Raw genomic sequence first — 24,662 nt, 5'->3', positions numbered from 1 at the left:
CGATCAACTGGAAGAAAGGGTATCAGCAAGGGAAGATGAAATGAATGAAATGAAGCAAGAAGGGAAGTTTAGAGAAAAAAGAATAGAAAGAAATGAGCAAAGCCTCCAAGAAATATGGGACTATGTGAAAAGACCAAATCTATGTCTGATTGGTGTACCTGAAAGTGATGGGGAGAATGGAACCAAGTTGGAAAACACTCTGCAGGATATTATCCAGGAGAACTTCCCCAATCTAGCAAGGCAGGCCAACGTTCAGATTCGGGAAATGCAGAGAACGCCACAGAGATACCCTTTGAGAAGAGCAACTCCAAGAAACATAATTGTCAGATTCACCAAAGTTGTAATGAAGGAAAAAATGTTAATGGCAGCCAGAGAGAAAGGTCGGGTTACCCTCAAAGGGAAGCCCATCAGACTAACAGCAGATCTCTCGGCAGAAACCCTACAAGCCAGAAGAGAGTGGGGGCCAATATTCAACATTCTTAAAGAAAAGAATTTTCAACCCAGAATTTCATATCCAGGCAAACTAAGCTTCATAAGTGAAGGAGAAATAAAATGCTTTACAGACAAGAAAATGCTGAGGGATTTTGTCACCACCAGGCCTGCCCTAAAAGAGCTCCTGAAGGAAGCGCTAAACATGGAAAGGAAGAACCGGTACCAGCCGCTGCAAAATCATGCCAAAATGTGAACACCATTGAGATTAGGAAGAAACTGCATCAACTAATGAGCAAAATCACCAGCTAACATCATAATGACAGGATCAAATTCACACATAACAATATTAACTTTAAATGTAAATGGACTAAATGCTCCAATTAAAAGACACAGACTGGTAAATTGGATAAAGAGTCAAGACCCATCAGTGTGCTGTATTCAGGAAACCCATCTCATGTGCAGAGACACAAATAAGCTCAAAATAAAAGGATGGAGGAAGATCTACCAAGAAAATGGAAAACAAAAAAAGGCAGGGGTTGCAATCCTAGTCTCTGATAAAACAGACTTTAAACCAACAAAGATCAAAAGAGACAAAGAAGACCATTACATAATGGTAAAGGGATCAATTCAACAAGAAGAGCTAACTATCCTAAATATATATGCACCCAATACAGGAGCACCCAGATTCATAAAGGAAGTCCTGAGTGACCTACAAAGAGACTTAGACTCCCACACATTAATAATGGGAGACTAACACCCCACTGTCAACATTAGACAGATCAACGAGACAGAAAGTCAACAAGGATACCCAGGAATTGAACTCAGCTCTGCACCAAGAGGACCTAACAGACATCTACAGAACTCTCCACCCCAAATCAACAGAATATACATTTTTTTCAGCACCACACCACACCTATTTCAAAATTGACCACATAGTTGGAAGTAAAGCTCTCCTCAGCAAATGTAAAAGAACAGAGATTGTAACAAACAATCTCAGACCACAGTGCAATCAAACTAGAACTCAGGATTAAGAATCTCACTCAAAACTGCTCAACTACATGGAAACTGAACAACCTGCTCCTGAATGACTGCTGGATACATAACGAAATGAAGGCAGCAATAAAGATGTTCTTTGAAACCAATGAGAATAAAGACAAAACATACCAGAATGTCTGGGGCGCATTCAAAGCAGTGTGTAGAGGGAAATTTATAGCACTAAATACCCACAAAAGAGAGCAGGAAAGATCCAAAATTGACACCCTAACATCACAATCAAAAGAACTAGAAAAGCAAAGGAAAACACATTCAAAAGCTAGCAGAAGGCAAGAAATAACTAAAATCAGAGCAGAACTGAAGGAAATAGAGGTACAAAAAAACCTTCAAAAAATTAATGAATCCAGGAGCTGGTTTTTTGAAAGGATCAACAAAATTGATAGACCACTAGCAAGACTAATAAAGAAAAAAAGAGAGAAGAATCAAATAGACACAATAAAAAATGATAAAGGGGATATCACCACCAATCCCACAGAAATACAAACTGCCATTAGGGAATACTATAAACACCTCTACTCAAATAAACTAGAAAATCTAGAAGAAATGGATAAATTCCTCGACACATACACTCTCCCAAGACTAAACCAGGAAGAAGTTGAATCTCTGAATAGACCAATAACAGGAGCTGAAATTGTGGCAATAATCAATAGTTTACCAACCAAAAAGTGTCCAGGACCAGATGGATTCACAGCCGAATTCTACCAGAGGTACAAGCAGGAACTGGTACCATTCCTTCTGAAACTATTCCAATCAATAGAAAAAGAGGGTATCCTCCCTAACTCATTTTATGAGGCCAGCATCATTCTGATACCAAAGCCAGGCAGAGACACAACAAAAAAAGAGAATTTTAGACCAATATCCTTGATGAACATTGATGCAAAAATCCTCAATAAAATACTGGCAAAACGAATCCAGCAGCACATCAAAAAGCTTATCCACCATGATCAAGTGGGGTTCATCCCTGGGATGCAAGGCTGGTTCAATATACACAAATCAATAAATGTAATCCAGCATATAAACAGAACCAAAGACAAAAACCACATGATTATCTCAATAGATGCAGAAAAAGCCTTTGACAAAATTCAACAACTCTTCGTGCTAAAATCTCTCAATAAATTAGGTATTGATGGGACATATTTCAAAATAATAAGAGCTATCTATGACAAACCCACAGCCAATATCATACTGAATGGGCAAAAACTGGAAGCATTCCCTTTGAAAACTGGCATAAGACAGGGATGCCCTCTCTCACCACTCCTATTCAACATAGTGTTGGAAGTTCTGGCCAGGGCAATTAGGCAGGAGAAGGAAATAAAGGGTATTCAATTAGGAAAAGAGGACGTCAAATTGTCCCTGTTTGCAGATGACATGATTGTATATCTAGAAAACCCCATTGTCTCAGCCCAAAATCTCCTTAAGCTGATAAGCAACTTCAGCAAAGTCTCAGGATACAAGATCAATGTATACAAATCACAAGCATTCTTATACACCAATAACAGACAAACAGAGAGCCAAATCATGAGTGAACTCCCATTCACAATTGCCTCAAAGAGAATGAAATACCTAGGAATCCAACTTACAAGGGATGTGAAGGACCTCTTCAAGGAGAACTACAAACCAATGCTCAAGGAAATAAAAGAGGATACAAACAAATGGAAGAACATTCCATGCTCATGGGTAGGAAGAATCAATATCATGAAAATGGCCACACTGCCCAAGGTAATTTACAGATTCAATGCCATCCCCATCAAGCTACCAAAGACTTTCTTCACAGAATTGGAAAAAACTACTTTAAAGTTCATATGGAACCAAAAAAGAGCCCGCATCGCCAAGGCAATCCTAAGCCAAAAGAACAAATCTGGAGGCATCACACTACCTGACTTCAAACTATACTACAAGGCTACAGTAACCAAAACAGCATGGTGCTGGTACCAAAACAGAGATATAGATCAATGGAACAGAACAGAGCCCTCAGAAATAATGCCGCATATCTACAACTATCAGATCTTTGACAAACCTGAGAAAAACAAGCAATGGGGAAAGGATTCCCTATTTAATAAATGGTTCTGGGAAAACTGGCTAGCCATATGTAGAAAGCTGAAACTGGATCCCTTCCTTACCCCTTATACAAAAATCAATTCAAGATAGATTAAAGCCTTAAACCTTAGACCTAAAACCATAAAAACCCTAGAAGCAAACCTAGGCATTATCATTCAGGACATAGGCATGGGCAAGGACTTCATGTCCAAAACACCAAAAGCAATGACAACAAAAGACAAAATTGACAAATGGGATCTAATTAAAATCAAGAGCTTCTGCACAGCAAAAGAAACTACCATCAGAGTGAACAGGCAACCTACAAAATGGAAGAAAATTTTCGCAACCTACTCATCTGACAAAGGGCTAATATCCAGAATCTGCAATGAACTCAAACAAATTTACAAGAAAAAAACAAACAACCCCATCAAAAAGTGGGCGAAGGACATGAACAGACACTTCTCAAAAGAAGACATTTATGCAGCCAAAAAATACATGAAAAAATGCTCATCATCACTGGCCATCAGAGAAATGCAAATCAAAACCACAATGAGATAGCATCTCACACCAGTTAGAATGGCAATCATTAAAAAGTCAGGAAACAACAGGTGCTGGAGAGGATGTGGAGAAATAGGAACACTTTTACACTGTTGGTGGGACTGTAAACTAGTTCAACCATTGTGGAAGTCAGTGTGGAGATTCCTCAGGGATCTAGAACTAGAAATACCATTCGACCCAGCCATCCCATTACTGGGTATATACCCAAAGGACTATAAATCATGCTGCTATAAAGACACATGCACACATATGTTTATTGCGGCATTATTCACAGTAGCAAAGACTTGGAAGCAACCCAAATGTCCAACAATGATAGACTGGATTTAGAAAATGTGGCACATATACACCATGGAATACTATGCAGCCATAAAAGATTATGAGTTCATGTGCTTTGTAGGGACATGGATGAAATTGGAAATCATCATTCTCAGTAAACTATCGCAAGAACAAAAAACCAAACACTGCATATTCTCACTCATAGGTGGGAATTGAACAATAGGATCACATGGACACAGGAAGGGGAATATCACACTCTGGGGACTGTGGTGGGGTGGGAGGAGGGGGGAGGGATAGCATTGGGAGATATACCTAATGCTAGATGACGAGTTAGTGGGTGCAGCGCACCAGCATGGCACATGTATACATATGTAATTAACCTGCACAATGTGCACATGTACCCTAAAACTTAAAGTATAAGAAAAAAAAGAAATTAAAAAATTGAAAAAAAAATTAGTTACAACAGTAACTTTAATTTTTAGGAAAAACTTACAAGAAAAATAAGAGTACCAAGTTACTGGTTTCCAAAATAAAACTGGTTTCCTTTTCCAGTCTCTCCAGTGATCTAAAGACTCTCGATGTAAGTAATCTCACCTAGCTTCTGATATTAAAGCCAATGCCACATACTTTAAATGTCAGAATAAATGCCATCTCAAAGTTGTCAGTGGAAGATTCTTTGAGAATACTGCAGAAAGATTACAAAGTGTGTCTCTTAAATCCTACCAATTAAATAAAAATAATTCTAAGGCTCTTATGGGAATCATCCTACTGCACACACACACACACAGTCTTTCAGCTCAAACCCAAGAAGAGTCACTTGCAAAGATATTTATGAGTATGGCTGTTGTATAATGTAAATGGCAATTTAAAAAATGCAGAAATATTACAAAGTTTTTAAGGAAATGGCACTGAAAGAAGCACCTTAGCCTTTTCTGATGAACAGGAGTGTTTACTTTTGGTTATCTACTCCTCTCTGCCTCAATTATTTGCTGAGAATGTGAAAGAAAATCCCTGTCTCTAGTTTATAGATCTGAAAATAGAGAAGAACCAGAATAAAAGAGCTGTAGATTAGAAATTGCACCCAAAGAGTTTCATTCACACCCACACTGGATATAGAATTTGAGATCCTGGATGTCAAATTCAGGTCATGATGGGACAAGCCGTTAACTGAGCTGGGAGCTCCTGAATCCCATTTTCCCAATCTAGGGTCCCTGAATTGCCATTACAAGTTTGACAATGTCACTGGAAAGACGTTGTGTACATACCCCTGTAGCAACATGAAGAGGGACACTCTCATTCTATCTATAGTTAATTTTTTACACCAGAGGTTTTCTATAGCATTTTTCATCTCTGAATTTCTCAAGATATATATTAAATAATTAAATATGGGTGTGATAACTGTATAAAACACAGTCATACATTTATCAATGGGAGAATTGAAAACAGTTCTAACGTACATGAAAATACAGGCAACAAAAAAGAGGACAACCATGGTGACGTGGAAGCTGCAGGTAGACAGGGCTTTATGCCTCCCTACCTGACAAAGTTTTAAGGGAGTTTAGGATGACACCATAGAAGATTAGTAGAAAGGTGAAGATGACCATACAGATTGCTCCACCTTTGGTAACCACAGTGAGGCCTATAAAGTAGGTGTCAGTACGGGCAAGTTCCAATAATGGGTATATGTCACAGATGAAATGGTCAATGACATTTGGGCCACAGAAAGGGAGGCTGTACACAACAACTTTGAAACAGAGTGCACTAAACCTTCAAACCAGGCCACAACCAACAGAAGGATGCAAACCTGTCAATTCATGATGGCCAAATAGTGCAGTGGCTTAGAGATGGCCACATAGCAATCACAGGCCATCACTACCAGAAGGAAGAACTCAGCACCACCAAATAGGTGTTCTATAATTAGCTGGCCCATGCAAACTGGGAAGGAAATAGTCTTTTTAACACAGAGTAAGTTTATAATCAATTTGGGTGAAATTGCAGTAGAATGTGCAGCATCCATAAATGAAAAGTAGGCAAGGAAGAAGTACATTGGGGAGACCAAGGAGGGGCTGCCAATAGCAGTCACCATGATAAGCAGGTTTCCCTCTATGGTCACAGTATATATGAATGAAAACATTACAAATACTGCTTTTTGCCCATCAGTGTCTTGAGCAAGACCCAAGAGGACAAATTCTGTAACACTGCTAATCTGGCCCATTGACTCTTCTTTCAGGCTTGTATCAGAGTTGAGAGCTCAGGAGAAGAAGACCTGTAATGACTTTGTGAACAGGAATATCAATATATCCATTATGTTACTGAACACATCATCATATTTTCAAGAGTGGTTCATAGTCAACGGACATTTAGTAAGTCTCTATTGAGTTCTTCTTCCAATGGACCCAATAGACCCTCCCTTGACAATTCTATTTCTCCTCAGAATTGGTTTTGGGCCAACGGTAAAAAAAAAAAAAAAAAAAAAAAAATCTATCTCTAAATGTTAGTAGGTATTCCACGGAAAAGAGAAAAGGTACAATTATTTATATGTTCAATAACTCCTTACTTAAAATATGTTACTTCTTGGCACAGAAATAAGCTATGATGAACAGGTTTCTGCTCTCAAGAAACTTACTCTCTAGTGGTTGTGATAAAATTGAAATAAATAAATTGGCATCAATTCAGCCCTTTCAGTTTGAGGTTGTTGTCATATTTTTACAATATGACCTGTGTAGCGCAAATAATAACATCTTCTGATATGTCTCACTCAGTACTATGGCTTTCCATTGTTAAACCTTTAGTCCTTCATGTCTCAAAGGCATTTAGTCTTCATGAATCTCTCATTAAATGTCAATAGGCTAGACTTTGAACTATATCACATAACTACAAATTAGTTAGCAAACTGTCCCTGTAGCAATTACTTAGTCTGAATCTCTGATTGTCTGCTTTCTAAGGAGCTGTATATCTCTCCACTTTATTCTTGCCTATACCACAATTCTTATGAAATCTACATATACTATCCTGATTTTCAGTAAGTAATATTGAACTGAATTCAACTAACTCATAAATATCACCAACTACCACATTCACAGCTAGTTTTTATTTTTTTTCAAATCTTTGAGGTGAACTCAGTAGTGAGGGAGGAGAAAACAGAGATTGAAAAGAGGTACAGAACCGTAGGACATGGTTTTGCTCATAATGCTACGTAGGTACTGACAGCACTCAAAAATAGAACCTCAACACATCCATATTTTAAAAGGAAGCATACTCAAGGAAAATTACAATCTTAATGTATGAAGGCATGGGTTCAAGTAACTTTCTAAATGTAATTACAAATCTGTCTAAGTTTGGTAATTGGAAAACTGTGGGATTGAACTAGATGAACTCAGAATCTTTCCCAGTCAAATTGCCTGTGATACTGTTAGTGTAGCCCTACATTATTCTATTCTGCTGATATTTTCATTTTTCATATTTTTATTATTAAATAATTTTTAATTTTATGACAGTTACATGAAAAATGCTAGACTATATATGTGAGATTTGACAAATACAGTAAGCAAATAATGATTATATGTTTCTGATGCATTTTGTACCCATTTAAGATTCAAGACTTCTTTGGAGAGAGAGCAGGGCACTGTGGTAAATAATGTGTTCCCTGGAGCCACACTGCCTCTGCTGCAATTCTGGCTTCACCAATTAATATGTGACCTCGGGTCACTTACTGAAGCTCTTTGTGCCTCACTTTCATTATTTTTAGAATGGGCATACCAATATTCCTTACCTCTTATAGTTGTTACTTTATTAAAACAAAGTAAAGTGTCTAGAACACTGGCTCACACCTGATAAAGGTTCAATAATTGATAGCTATTACTAGTTATCTTGATGCTTCATTGTAAACATTGGATCAGAACAAATCATTCAAATCTTTCTCAACATGAAAAGATTTATAGACATAATCCACAAAGAAATGAATAAGACACCCGCACCTCATGAACTCTTTGGGCGCCATACAGGAATTATTGATTTGTTTATACACGAGTAATAATTTAACTGTGATGTAATGTATCTTGATAAGAAGCAAGCAGGATTATATCAGGGGAACCAGCCCCCAATATTTCAATATAGGTTCTTTTCTATTTTCCTTAAGTGTTCGTCAGTCTGAGAGATAAAGAGAAAAGAGTACAAAGAGAGAAATTTTACAGCTGGGCCTCCAGGGATGCCATCACATATTGGTAGGACTGTGATGGCGAACTCGAGCCACAAAACCAGCAAGTTTTCATTAGGGATTTTGAAAGGGAAGGGTGTGTACGAATAGGGAGTGGGTCACAGAGATCACATACTTCAAAGGGCAATACAAGATCACAAGGCAAAAGGGCAGAGCAGGGTCACAAGGCAAGGGCAAAATTAGAATTACTGATGAGGGTCCATGTCCCCCTGGGCACACATTGTCTTGATAAACATCTTAACAGGAAACAGGGTTTGAGAACAGACAACTGGTCTGACTAGAATTCACCAGGCTGGAATTTCCCAATCCTTGTAAGCCTGAGGGCACTGCAGGAGACCAGAGCATATTTCAGTCCTTAGCTCAATCGCATAAGACAGACACTCCCACAGCAGTCATCTATAGGCCTACCCTGGGAATGCATTCCTTCTACAGGGTTATCAATTACTAATATTCCTTGCTGGGAAAAGAATTCAGCAATATTTCTCCTACTCACACATCTGTTTATAGGCTGTCTGTGAGAAGAAAAATATGGCTGTATTCTGCCCGACCCCGCAGGCAGTCAGACCTTATGGTTATCTTTGCTTCTTCCCTGAAAATCACTGTTATTCTGTTCTTTTTCAGGGTGCCCTGATTTCATATTGTTCAAACACCCATGTTGTACAATCAGATTTCATATTGTTCAAATACACATGTTTTACAAACAATTTGTACAGTTAATGAAATCATCACAGGGTCCTGAGGTGACATACCTCCTCAGCTTATGAAGGTGATGGGATTAGGAGGTTAAAGACAGGCATAGGAAATTATAAGAGTATTGACTGGGGAAGTGATAAATGGCCATGAAATCTTCACAATTTATGTTCGGAGACTGCAGTAAAGACAGGCATAAGAAATTATAAAAGTATTAATTTTGGGAACTGATAAATGTCAATGAAATCTTCACAAATGTATGTTCTTCTGCCATGGTTTCAGCCAGTCCGTCTGTTCAGGGTCCCTGACTTCCAGCAACATCATTATAGGAAAAAATGTAGGCCAGGTGTGGTGGCTCATGCCTGTAATCCCAGCACTTTGGGAGGCCAAGGCAGGTGGATCACGAGGTCAGGAGATCGAGGCCATGGTGAAACCCCGTCTTTATTAAAAATACAAAAAAAAAAAATTAGTCAGGCGCAGTGGCAGCCACCTGTAGTCCCAGCTACTCAGGAGGCTGAGGCAGGAGAATAGCGTGAACCTGGGAGGTGGAGCTTGCAGTGAGCAGAGATCACGCCACTGCACTCCAACCTGGGTGACAGAGCAAGACTCCATCTCAAAAAACAAACAAAAAAAATGCATCTATTATCACAGGTAAAGCTAAATATTGAAGATGAAAGAAAAGAAGAATCAAATAAGAAAACAGAAATTATAGTTAATAAATAAATATCTACAAGTAATAAAAAGATTAATGTGATAATTTAGTGAGGCTACCATTCTTTTAAAATTCTTCTTCAAAAAGATTTCCTTTAATGAGGAAATACTGAAAACACAACCTGCTTGGTTCCCTGCGGTGACTCAGGAGGGTTTTTGGGGTAGCCATAACAAATAGATACAGACCAAATCCTCATAAAAATAAAATAAAATAAATAAATAAATAAATGAAATTTCAAAAAGAAAAAAATTATTATTTTCTCTATGCCTGTAGATCTGACAGTTAAGGACAAACGTAAAGAAAGGAGAACAGTAGGACAAGCAGAGATACAAACCCAGCTGTCTGATTATTCACTGCTGAAGAAACCTACAGAATGACTAAACCTTAAATGTAGTCAAGATGATTCCATTTACATGGATCTGGTAGTGGAGGAGAGCACATGCAGGCAGAGTTCAAGCTGTCTGTAGAAGCCAGCTGTGATGGACAGTCTATGTGTCATTCACACTACATCTTCCCACTGATTCCAGAGTTCTGTCATTCTTGAAGCTGTAGACTGATAGAGACACACCTGCTGAAGAACACAAGGGTATAATGTAGTCTACATCCAATTCTCTTTGTTTTTCACACGTTACTTGAGCAAGTATTCTTTCCTTTTCTCTATGTAATCATCAAGGATAAATTTCATCATGCTAAATCTATTAGGCAGTTTAACTGTTTACTTGGAAAAAAAACAGGATATGTAAACTATCTCCTATAGTTTAAGTCATCAAAGATTTAATACCTTAAAAAACTGAAAGATAGTACTAATAGACTATTAATTTAAACCACCAAGTTAACACATTTCTAATAAAAAAATTTAACACAGTTTCTTCACAACATGACATTTTCAAAAGACAAAATTTCATAAACACAAAATCAACTCTCTAAAATACTTAACGATTACACTTTTGTAAATGTTTCTTAATAACAGTACACAAAGTACTTTCCAGAGCATGGGTTTCTTTACATGCATACACCAATATGCCTGCTGAAATAATTTTTAGATTTACACATAAAAATCCATATCATGCTTCCAGAACATAATAGTCATTGATTCCTTTACACTCTAACACACTTGACATGATACGCAATTTTAAATTCTTATTCAAATATATCTAAAAATAATTCTACATATTCATTAACATATCATGTAAAACATTATAACCTATAAATTAAAATAATAAATGTATTGGTTTATTTATTATAGCTGTAATATGGAACATGTTTATCTACTTAATGGCAAAATGGAAAATAATGCCTTTCGGACTGTATTCTAAAACCAAATATACTTTGTATACTCTGATTAATGTCTGTGTTCTGCTAGCTTAATTTTCTCAACTAGAATTATTCCAATGAAAATATATGATAGTTAAGATATTACCTATATTTAAACATATCACAACAATTTTTAATGAATATCCCTGTCAGTAGTTTCAAGAATTCACATCTTGAGCTTTGTCCTTGGTCCAAAACAATCAATGCTTCTTTTACTGAGGGTTACTGTAGATACTTCATGCATCTATGTGTGATTATAAAACACATGAAAATGGATGGCTTATCCATGGATCTAGAAATAGTTCTTAGTGGCTACAGTTTTCAAATTTTCACACAGGCTCCTCATTAATGCAGTGTTTCAGAAAAGTATAGAAGTATTTAAAGCAGCTGCCAAAAATATAAAGATACTTAAACATAATGTCAATATTTACTGGGCAAAGGTAGTTGAATATCCTCAACCGTCGAAAAACATTCTTCATAGAAAAACAAAGATTCTGCATTTGCCTGACTATACAAGAAATTGACCTAATTAGTGGAAATTAACCTGGACAAGTTCAAAATTCAGTGGCTCAAATAAACAAACGAACAATTTAGCAACACTAAAATTAATTACTTGAATGTTTCTCTTCTCAGTCAATTATGCTGAAGCACCCATAATTACTTTGCTGTTATTGAGGATTTATGATAACACTCATGTGCCTAGCTATTAAATTCTGTAGCTAACAAGGAAAATGTAGGGAATTAACTTTGAAAAAAGTCAATGACACAGCTTTCTCTTGCTTTTATTTAGGAAAGAAGTAGTCTTAGAAATAAGCTATTTCAATGACTAAAATGTTGAAGACTTCTGCTGAAATTAAGTCTTTCAGTCATTCAAATAGAATATCCCTAAGACACTTCTTTCCTAATTAAATGCAGGTCTCCATACCTACCCAATCTCATTCCAGGAAATTGAGACCTTTCACAAATTACTACAAGCAATGGTGGATCCAACAAGAAAATATCCCACCTAGAGAACTAGATACCAACTGAAGGCATACTCTGCCTTTGGTGGGAGTTTAACTCATCAGATATCACTTCGGTTTTCCTATCAGGAAAATAATTCTTCAATTTATGTGTGCAGACACAGTCTGTGACTTTTACATCAACACTGTTTTAAATAAAAGAGACAGTAAGGTAAATATAGATAATATAGTTAGAATATTCAGAACAAATTCAAATGAATTATTCTCTCCAAACACATTTTTTCCTAGAACAATCCCTTAGGAAAAAGACTTGGCTCTTGCTGAGGAAGAGTAGCTGAGTTCCAAGTAATGTGTAAAGCCTGTAATGTACATAAGAAAATTCTAAGGTAAAATGAAAAATAAAATATGAGTTTCATCTTATGAAATATTTACGGAAAGCAAGCCATATTTCAGCCAGAATGAACCACCCTCATATTTTCTTACCCAATTATAATACCAGCAAAGAGGCACCTTACCCTTGCTGTTAGGAGTCCCTGCCCCAGAAGCCCTGAAGCTCAAAGGCAGAGAACCTTGAACAGAAGTTGATGTTCTACTTATTGGAAAAACAGGTAGTCACAGTTCTGCAAATTTACGTTAAACTACAGGATTTTGATCAAGGTCTGAATTTGTGTCAGATGCAAACATAATGATATGTAGTCCATTAATTCAATCACTTTAGTCAAATATTAATTCAATAACTATTTTTACAAGAAAGAAATTTTAATTTTCCAACAGGGGCATCATTCCCTAATATTTACGTTGCTCTTTCCATAAGTTGGCTTGCCATTGGCTCCATTGGGCACATTTACCTCATTTTAGGTTTTAAATACTGGAACTTCTGTGTCATAAGGGCCTTAGGTATAGAGTCTCATAAACACTTACCTGAACCAGCTGAAGATATTTATCATGTAACAGGCACCACTAAACATGATTTATCATGTAATAGCCACCATTAAAAGTTGGCAGTTTTTAACTTGCCTAATAAATGGATTAAATCTAGACACGCCAAATGTAATTTGGATCACTTCTAAGATTTAAAGAGCATGTCAAGATTCTATGTTCTATTATCAGAAAAGGGTAAAAGATACACAAACATATCTTTAATTCTGAAAAATGATCTGATGTGAGCAAAGGTACTATGCATTAAATTATGGCTCCAAGATGGAGAACTAATACAGGAATAAGGCATAATTTTCTATGTTCCTTTCAGCTGAAGTCAAAGAACTACTAATGCTTTCCATTTATCTAAATGAGACAAAAGTGTTTGCTAGCTCAGACGATGCTTACAACAGCCCAGAATTTGAATTTATTTGCTCCAATGAAAAAATACATTGAAAATATTAACTGATGTAGATATTGCCTTAAAATATGCCATAGTCTAGAGTAATTCTCTATAACCCATACTTATTGCCAAAGTAGACAGTAAAGTATAGATATAATATATATCTTCTAAAAAAGCAGAAATCACTTGTTTCATACCAAATTTAAAATACGAAAAAATAGAAGAGCTAGAAAAGTATGAAATGCATGCACTTTAAAGCATTTAAAAACTTTAAAAGTGAAGAATTTGTGGGAATAACATTTCAAAGAAAAGCTAGAGTGCCAAATCCTGCTTTTGGGTTATTTTCTCTAAGAATACAGAATAAGTCTAAAGCCACAAATGAAAGTCTGAAAAGCGGGGTGGAACTTTATATTGATTCTGTTCCCTGAAGAATAAGTGAAACTCAAAGTCTACCAAGGAAAACAGTCCTTTGTAAACAACCAGGCTTTCATTTGAGACCACAGAGGACTTCACTTTTGGAGTAGGGATGAATAGACAAAGGAGTAGTATGCAAAGGAACTCAAGCCCAGCTTAGGTCATCTCATTTCTTCATTGGATTAACGTTGTCTGGGATTTTTATATCTTCAATCTTAGCTGCTGGCTATAAAAAATAGTCAATCCTCTTTTAAAGAAAACCAACATAGTAAAAGTCTTAATACATCTTACAATTTTTTATATGCAAAATACAGCACTCAAAAATAACAAAGTATAGGAGAAGACAAGGCCTGATCATAAGACAAAAGCAAAATAAAACGATATAGATGATTCAAATAATGAAAAACAAGCACTTCTTAATGTGCCTCTTGTACCTTAAAACTTAAAGTATAATAATAAAAAAAGCTGTACGTGTTATACATCATCTGTTATGATTTATCATAAAAATTGATTATATGATAAAAAACAAATACTTAAAAACAAGATGCATAACACATTGAACCAACTAAATGTGAAAACTAAAATATTAAACAATTTAGAACTTAATGGTTGAATGTAACAGAAAATTAGAAACAGTTAAAGAGAGAAATAGTCAATTAGAGGAAAGATTAGAAGAAAATATGCACAACAAAGCAGAGAGCAATAAAGTAAATGCAGAAAATGGTATAAAAGAACTATAAAATTCACAGTGCAAAACTAACATACACTTATGTATAATTGCAGAAAGATGATAGGTAAAATACTTGAAGATATATGGCTGTAATTTTTTTGTTTAGGTTTAGGAGTACATGTGCAGGCTTGTTATATAGGTAAACTGTATGTCATGGAGGTTTGGTGGATAGAAAATTTCATCACCTGAGTAATAAGCATAGTATTCAATAGGTATTTCTTCTGATAGTCTCCCCACTCCCACCCATCCCTATTACGAAGGCCTCAGTTTCTGCTGTTCCCCTTCTAGTACCCATGTGTTCTTCTTGTTTAGCTTAAACAACCAGTCTTGTCTCCCACTTATAAATAAGAACATGCAGTATTTGTTCTAGTTTGCTTAGGATAATGGCCTCAGGGTCTATCCATGTTGCTGAAAAGGACATGATCTCAATGTTTTTATTTCTGCATAGCATTCCATGGTGTATATGTACCAAATGTTTTTAATCCAGTCTACTGTTGATGAGCATTTAGTTTGATTCTACATCTTTGCTATTGTAAATATTGCTGTAATGAACATATGTGATATGGTTTGGCTGTGTCCCCACACAGATCTCTTCTTGAATTCACAGGTATTGTGGGACAGATGAGTGGAAGGTAATTGAATGATGGGTAGGTCTTTCCCATGCTGTTTTCTTGATTGTGAGTAAGACTCACAATTTCTGATGGTTTTAAAAGGGGAGTTTGCCTGTACAAGCTCTCTCTTTGCCTGCTGTCATTCACAGCCTTCCTTCTTGCCTTCTACCATGATTGTGAGGCCTTCCCAGACACTTGAAACTGTAAGTCCATTAAACCTTTCTTTTGTAAATTTCCCAGTCTTGGGTATGTTTTTATCAACAGTGTGAAAATTGACTAATACAGTAAATTGGTACGAGTAGAGAGGGGCACTGCTGAAAAGATACCCCAAAATAAGGAAGTGACTTTCAAACTGGGTAACAGACAGAGGTTGGAACACTTTTGAGGGCTCAGGAGAAGACAGGAAAATATGGGCAAGATTGGAATTTTCTAGAGACTTGTTGAATGGCTTTGACTAAAATATGGATAATGGTACGGACAATGAAATCCAGGCTGAGGTGGTTGCAGAGGGAGTTGAAGAACTTGTTGAGAACTGAAGCAATGGTGACTCTTGTTATGGTTTAGCAAAGAGACTGGCAGCATTTTGCCTCTGCCCTACAGATTTGTGGAACTTTGAACTTGATAGAGATGATTTAGGGTATCTAAGCAGCAAAGCATTCAAAATATGACAGGGGTGCTGTTAAAGGCATTCACTATTATAAGGAAAGTAGAGCATTAAAGTTTAGAAAATTTGCAATGTGACAATGTGATAGAAAAGTAAATCTCATCCTCTGAGGACAAATTCAAGCAGGCTGCAGATAATTGCATAAATAATGAGGAATGAATGATATTCCCCAAGACAATTTGGAAAATGTCTCCAGGATATGTCAGAGAACTTTGTGGCAGCACCTCTCATCTCAGGCCATGAGACCAAGAAGGAAAAATGGTTTCATGGGCCTGACCCAGCATCCCTCTGCTGTGTGCTATCTACGGACTTGGTGCACTGCATCACAGCTGTTCCAGCCATGACTAAATGGGGGCAAGGTACAGTTCAGGCTGTGGCTTCATAGGTTGCAACCCCCAAGACTTGGCACCTTCCATGGGTGTTGAGCCTGCAGATGCACACAATTCAAGAATTTAGGTTTGGAAACCTCCACCCAGGTTTCAGAGGATATATGGAAATGCCTGGATGTCACAGGCAGAAGTTTTCTGCAGGGCAGGGAACTAATGGAGAACCTCTGCTAGGGCAGTGTGAAAGGAAAATGTGGGGTCAGAGCCCCCACAGGGAGTCACCACAAGGGCACTGCCTAGTGGAGCTGTGAGAAGAGAGCCACAGACCTCCAGACCCCAGAATGGCAGATACACTGACAGCTTGCACCATGCACCTGGAAAAGCCACAGACATGACACCAGCCCATGAAACCAGCCAGAATGAAGGCTATACCCTGCAAAGCTACATTGGCAGACTGTAAAAGACCATGGGAATCCACCTCTCGCATCAGCGTGACCTGCATGTGAGACATGGAGTCCAATGAGATCATTATGAAGCCTTAAGATTGTACTGCTCTAGTGGATTTTGGACTTGCATGGGCCCTGTAGACCCTTTATTTGGCCAATTTCTCCCATTTCTAAAGACTGTATTGACCCAATGCCTATACAACCATTGTACCTGGAAAGTAACTAACTTGCTTTTGATTTTACAGGCTCATAGGCAGAAGGGACATGCCTTGTCTCAGGTGTCTCAGGTGAGACTTTGGACTGTAGACTTTTGAGTTAATGCTAAAATAAATTAAGACTTTAGGGGACTTTTGGAAAGGCATGATTGGTTTTGAAATGTGAGGACATGAGATTTGGGAGGGCCCAGGATGCAGAATGATATGGTTTGGCAGTGTCCCCAATCAAATCTCGTCTTGAATTCCCACACCTTGTGGGAAGGACCTGATGGGAGGTAATTAAATCATGGGAGCAGGCTGTTCCCATGTTGTTCTCACTATAGCAAATAAGTCTCAGGACATGTGATGGTTTTATAAGGGGTAGTTTGCCTGCACAGCTCTCTCTTTGCCTGCTGCCATCCATGTAAGACATAAGTTGCTCCTCCTTGCCTTCTGCCATGATTGTGTGGCCTCTACAGCCTCTTGGAACAGTAAGTCCATTAAATCTTTCTTTTGTAAATTGCCAAACATGGGTATGTCTTTATCAGCAGTGTGAAAACAGACTAATACAATATGAATTGATGTATAATAGAATGATTTATGTTCCTTTGAGCATATAATCAATAATGAGAAGGCTGGGTGAAATTTTAATTCTGTTTCTAAATCACTGAGTGATTGTCACACTGGTTTCCATAATGACTGAATGAATTTACACTCCCACCAGCAGTGTATAAGCATTCAATATTCTCTGCAACATTACCAACATCCATTAATTTTTATTTATTTATTTATTTATTTATTTATTTTGAGACAGAATCTTGCTCTGTCCTCTAGGCTGGAGTGCAGTGGCACGATCTCGTCTTACGTCAAACTCCCGGGTTCACGCCATTCTCCAGCTTCAGCCTCCCAAGTAGCTGGGACAACAGGCACCTGCCACTATTCCCGGCTAATTTTTTTATATGTTTTTAGTAGAGACGGGGTTTCACCGTGTTAGCCAGGATGGTCTCAATCTCCCGATCTTGTGATACACCTGCCTTGGCCTCCCAAAGTGCTGGGATTACAAGTGTGAGCCACTGCGCCTGGCCCATTACTTTTTTTTTTTTTACCATTTAATAATAACCATTTTGACTCTTGTGAAATGGTTTCTGATTTGATTTTTATTTGCATTTCTTTAACATTTGATGTTGTTGAGCATTTTTTTATACTTGTGGGTTTCATGTACGTCTTCTTTTGAAAAATGTCTGTTTATGCCCTTTGCCCATTTTTAATGAGCAAAGAACCATTTCAACATTTGTGTTTTGCTTGTAAATTTATTAAAGATTCTTAAAGATTCTGGATATTAGGCTTTTGTCAGACCATAGTTTGAAAATATTTTCTCCCAATCAGTAGGTTGTCTGTTTACTATGTCAATAGTTTCTTTTGCTCTGCAGAAGCTCTTAAGTTTAATTCTATTCAATTTCTCCATTTCTTTCTATAATTTCTTTTGACATCTTCATAACAAATCTGTCTAACATATCTCAAAATAATAAGAGCTTTTTATGACAAAGCCATGGCCAATATACACTGAATGGGCAAAAGCTGGGAGCATTCCCTTTGAAAACTGGCACAAGGATGCCCTCTCTCACCATTCCTATTGAACATGGTATTGAAATTTAGACCAGGGCAATCACGCAAGAGAAAGGAATAAACCATATTCAAATAGGAAGAAAGGAAGTCAAATTATCTCTGTTTGCAGATGACGTGATTGCATATTGAGAAATCACCATTATCTCAGCCCAAAAACTCCTTAAGCTGATAAGCAACTTCAGCAAAGTCACAGAATATGAAATCAATGTGCAAAAATCACAAGCATTCCCATACACCAATAATAAACAAACAGAGAGCTAAATCATGAGTGAGCTCCCATTTAAAACTGCTACAAAGAGAATAAAATACCTAGGGATACAACTTACAAGGGATGTGAAGGATCTCTTCAAGAACTACAAACCACTGCTCAAGGACATAAGAGAGACCACAAACAAATGGAAAAGCATTCCATGCTCATGGATAAAAAGAATCAATATTGTGTAAATGGCCATACTGCCCAAAGTAATTTACAGATTCCATGCTATTCCCATCAAGCCACCATTGACTTTCTTCACAGAATTAGAAAAAAAATACCTTAAATTTCATATGAAACTAAAAAAGAGCCCATATAGCCAAGACAATCCTAAGAAAAATGAACAAACCTGGAGGAATCACACTACCTGACTTCAAACTATACTACAAAAATACACTTAAAACTATACTACAAAAGTACAGTACTGAAAACAGCATGTTACTGGTACCAAAAGAGATGTATAAACCAATGAAACAGAACAGAGGCCTCAGAAAGGACACCACACATCTGCAACCACCTGATCTTCCATATGCAGAAAACTGGAACAGGACCCCTTTCTTACACCTTATACAAAAATTTACTCATGATGGATTAAAGACTTAAATGTAAAATTTAAAACCATAAAACCCCTAGAGGAACACCTACGCAATACCATTCAGGGCATAGATATGGGCAAAAATTTCATGACTAAAAAAAAGCAATTGCAACAAAAGCCAAAATTGACAAATGGTACCTAATTAAACTAAAGGGCTTCTTCACAGAAAAGAAACTATCATCAGAGTGCTCCAGCAGATTAAAGTATAATAGTAATAAAAAAGAAACCTGAAGCTAGACATATCATGGTAAAACCAAAGACAAATATAGTACAATAATGTAATGCAATAAAAGTGAAATAAACACTGTTATACAAAAAGCAAAAAGAAAGAAAATCGTAGCTAACTGAATCTAACAACTTGTCAAAAGGATAATCCACCATGGTCAAGTGGGTTTCACACCAGGGATGCAGGGATGGTTTAACATGCACAGGTCAATAAATGTAATACACCACCCAAAGAGAATTAAAAACAAAAATCACATGATCACTTCAATAGATGAAGAGAAAACATTGGACAAAATCCAATATCCCTTTATCATGAAAATGCCCAGCAAAATTGGCACACAAGGGACATATCGTAATGTAATAAAAGCCATCTATGACAAACCCACAGCTAACACAATACTGAATGGGGAAATGTTGAAAGCAATGGGAACAAGACAAGGATGGCTACCCTCACCACTCCACTTCAACATAGTATTGGAAGTCCTAGCCAGAGCAACCAGACAAGAGAAAGAAACAAAGGGCATCTAAATTAGTAAAGAGAAAATCAAACTGTCACTATTTGCTGATGGTATGATCATTTACCATGAAAACCCTAAGGACTCCTTCAAAAAGATCCTAGAGATGATAAAAGAATTCAGCAATGCTTCCAGATAGAAGATTAATTTACACAAATCAGTAGCTCTTCTATACACCAACAGGGACGAAGGAGAGAATCAAATCAAGAACTCAATGCCTTTTACAATAACTGCAAAAACTAAAAAATAAAATATTTAGGAACATACCTTAACCAAGGAGCCAAAAGACCTCTACAAGCAAAACTACAAAACACTGCTGAAAGAAATCATAGAGGATATGAACAAATGGAAACCCATCCCATGCTCATAGATGAGTAGAATGAATATTGTGAAAATGATCATACTGCCAAAAGCAATCTACAAATTCTATGCATTCCCCATTAAAATACCACCATCATTCTTCCCAGAATTAAAAAAAAACAATTATAAAATTCATATGGAACCAAAAAGAACCTGTATAGCCAAAGCAAGACTAAGTAAAAAAGAAAACAAATCTTGAGGCCTTACAGTACCTGATTTCAAAGTAATCCATAGTCACAAAAACATTGTAGTACAGGTAAAAAAAAATGCACCTAAACCACTGGCATAGAATAAAGAAACCAGAAATAAACCCAAATACATGCAGCCAACAGTTCTTTGACAAAACAAACAAAAACAAAGTGGGGAAAGGATATCCTTTTCTACAAGTGGTTCTAGGATAATTGGCTGACCATAAGTATGAGAATGAAACTGGATCCCTATCTCTCACCTTATACAAAAATCAACTCAAGAAGGATTTAGAATGTAAACCTACGACCTGAAACAAACAAAAAAACTAGAAGGTAACATTGGAAAAACGCTTCTAGATATTAGCGTAGGCAAGGATTTTATTACCAATAATCCAAAAGGAAATGCAATAGAAACAAAGATAAATACCTAGGACCTAGTTAAAGAGATTTTGCATGGCAAAAGGATCAGTCAGCAGAGTAAACAGACAACCCACAGAGTGGGATAAAATCTTCACAATCTATACATCTGACAAAGGACTAACATCCGGAATTCACAATGAACTCAAACAAATCAGTAAGAAAAAAACAAACAATCCCATTGAAAATTGGGCTAAGGACATGAATAGACAATTCTCAAAAGAAGATATACAAATGGCCAAAAATCATATGATAAAATGCTCAACATCACTAACGATCAGGGAAATGCAAATCAAAATTACTACAGAATACCACCTCACTCCCGCAAGAATGGCCATAATAAAAAAAAATAATATATTTTTAATTACAATTGTTTGAAGAACCTCCATAGAGTTTCCTATAATGGCCACAGCAATTTACATTCCCAACAATAGTGCACAAGTGTTCTTTCTCTACTGAAACGTAAATGCCATATGATCTCACTTATGTGTGCAATCTAAAAAAAGTCAAACTCATGAAAGACAGAGACTAGGATGGTGGTTGCCAGGGGCTGGGGCTGAAGAAAATGAAATGCTGATCAAAGGGTACAAAGTTTCCATTATACAGTATAAATAAATTCTGAAGAGCTCAGGCATAGCCTGTTGATCATAATTAGTAATACCTATTGGATACATGAAATTTGCTAAGAGAATATACCTTAAATGTTCTTACCTCAAATAAAGGTAACTATGTGAGATAATGGATACAATAGCTAGCTACGTAGTGGTAATCACTTCACAATGTATACATTTATCAAACATCATATTGTACACTTTAAGTACATAAATATTTGTGAAGTATCAGTAACACTAGAAACAACAAAAACAAACTACGTTTGAAAGACAACAATAAGAGATATTACCAATCTGCTTGGTGTGGCAAAAGCACGTGAAACTGGACAAATATTGCACATTACACTCCCTGGAAGGTGGTATTGAAGCACTAAAGTGAAGCAAAAACATCCCAGTGAGTGGTATTTTGAGGATTACATTTGGTTTTCCACTTCATGTGGAAAGAGAAATAGCCTGAGTTATGGGTCTACAAAGATTCAGGAATATTGGTAACAGATATAAGATATTGAGGAAATTGGAAGCTTAAAAATGGAAAAAGATTACAAAGCAGTTGGAGTGGTATGGATATCCCAGGATGTGCACCAAATGCAGAGTTAGTTTTCCACACTAATGCCTATCAAAGGGAATCTACTGCAGAGGAGGCTTGCAGAAATCCAGTCAGCAACCTGAACTATATTTTGGATGTCAGTCAGGCTTTTTTCCCCAGTCATCTCTGTAGTCACTGTGGCAGAGATGAACATTTTACAAGGGCTCAAAGAAGAATATAATCTGCCTTTCTCCATGGCTGCTCTGGCTACTGTCAGTACTCAAGGTCCAAAATGCCATCAGCAATGTCCATCATTACCTCCCCAACATGGCACCAATAGCTAGGGAAACCAACCAACAAGCTTGTGACAGCTTACTTCATTGCAAATCTCAGTGTGGTGGAAACAGTATCTTGTCATTATATTACATATTCTGGTTATGTGATAGTCCCAGTACTTTAGTCTTATTTATTATTCATGCTGTGTAATCCATTATCCATTGCCATGGTACCAAAATGATTGCCATTTCTAACCAGGGGATACCTTTTCGAGTAAATGAGGTAAAGGGAATTACTCACCACCATAGAAATCACTGCTATGACCACATTTCCCATCACCTAGAAGCTATTGTCTAGATAGAACATTGGAATGGCCTCCTAAAGGGTGAGTCATGGTGCCACCCTGAACATTCCACCCTAAAAACTTGGAATGCTTTCTTCCATATGTTTGACACACAGTATGTGCTCAGTAATTTTAGTCAACATAAGCCTTGTGCCCCATATATTTATGGGAGATTATCTTCACACTGATAAGCATTCTCCCATGCAGCCTAATTAATGTCCTTCTCCATTTCAATATGCACAAGATCCAATTCCACATTTTCCTATGATTATTGTCATTTAAATTATCTATATGTGTAATTTTTAACAAAAAAAAATTATTTTCTTCTAGAAAAGGACCATGTTTCCTACTTGCACTCTTATGATACCAGAACCTAAATATTAATCTGGATGCAAAAAGGGACAGCTCTCGGAAAGGGCATGACATATTTCTGAGGTGGCATTCTGCACCTTTACAGATATTCAAGTGGCTATTATCTGAATGCTGTCTACTAACAGCACACTCAACAGCTGAAAAATAATGATCCTTCTTTCCTAAATGAAGGGAAGGGCGTGGCCTCCTCACATACACCACAATATACCCCTTATGCCACTTGAATTTATATATTCCTATACATTATCAGAACAGCTCTTTCAGGATTCTCTTACTTGAGGAGAAATAGAAGAGAAAGGTTCAAGGACAAACTATGTCTCTTGCCACTGCAGCTGATCTCTGAGTTGCAACTCTTATTTACCATCTTCTTCCTTATCAATTTCTTCCCACTTCACTTTCTACTAGCATCTCTACTGATCTCATAACTTATTTAACGGTATAGTCCAGAATTTCATCCTTAAAATGTCTCTTTCCTCTTCATTATACCCATCCAGAAGTGGACTCCTGAACTTTCTCATTTATTATCACTATTGGAAAAGAGAATGGCAAGATATGCTCAAGTAAATCAACAGGAAGGATAAAGCATTATTTCTTGCAACCATTGTGTTATAACACCTCTATTCCACATCACAATCAGGTCAATTAGCTCTGACCTGGTTGTTTGAAGAACATTCTCTAAATCACTACAGATCGCCACCATTCTCGTGATAAAAGAGTCAGATTTCATCCAATATTGTGACTCATGGGGTAAAATAAACAAAGAAAAGTGCTCTTTAAAAACATAATTGATCCATTTTATCAACTAACCTTGAATATTTTTATTTAACACTGAAAAGTGCAATAATGCTAGCCAATCAAAAATATTTTTATATTCCAAAAATGTTTGAATTCAGTGTTCTATTTTTTTTTATTATACTTGAATGGCGATCATTAAAAAGTCAGTGTTCTATTATTTGAACCAAAAACATCGTAACTAAAACAGCTGCATTTTCAGTGTGTTTATGAAATGGTTTTAATTTACAAATTCTTTAACTTATTTACATTTCAAACAGCACCGCATTATATGAATTATTATAACATTATAATCTGTCTTATTCAGAATGGCTCGTTAGTCTTTCAAAATTTCATTGAAAATTTTGTATCTTTATGCTTCCAGATCAACTCTTAGGAATAAGGGAATATCCAGAATAGTTTGCTTTTATGTGGAAAGAAATGCAACATAAGGTTGCCATTTTCCCCAAACATATATATATATATATATATATATATATATATATATATATATATATACTTATCATAAAGCCATAATTTAGTGAAATAAAATTTAGACATGAACATAATTAAAATTAATTCATTACTTTGATAACACTGTAATAATTTCTTCCTCAGAAGAAGAAAC

At 36.6% G+C, this 24,662-nt stretch overlaps 1 pseudogene; it reads right to left on the bottom strand.

Moving 5' to 3' along the window:
* Nucleotides 1-5,578: 5,578 nt before the first annotated feature.
* On the bottom strand, nt 5,579-6,571 carry LOC100613358 (olfactory receptor 4A5-like; annotated as a pseudogene).
* Between the last annotated feature and the right edge of the window lie 18,091 nt (nt 6,572-24,662).

This window comes from Pan troglodytes, chromosome 9 (genome assembly GCF_028858775.2).
Source record: "Pan troglodytes isolate AG18354 chromosome 9, NHGRI_mPanTro3-v2.0_pri, whole genome shotgun sequence".
Lineage (NCBI taxonomy): Eukaryota > Metazoa > Chordata > Mammalia > Primates > Hominidae > Pan > Pan troglodytes.
Note: the sequence above shows the minus strand (reverse complement) of the source record. Positions and strands in the feature narration are given on the sequence as shown.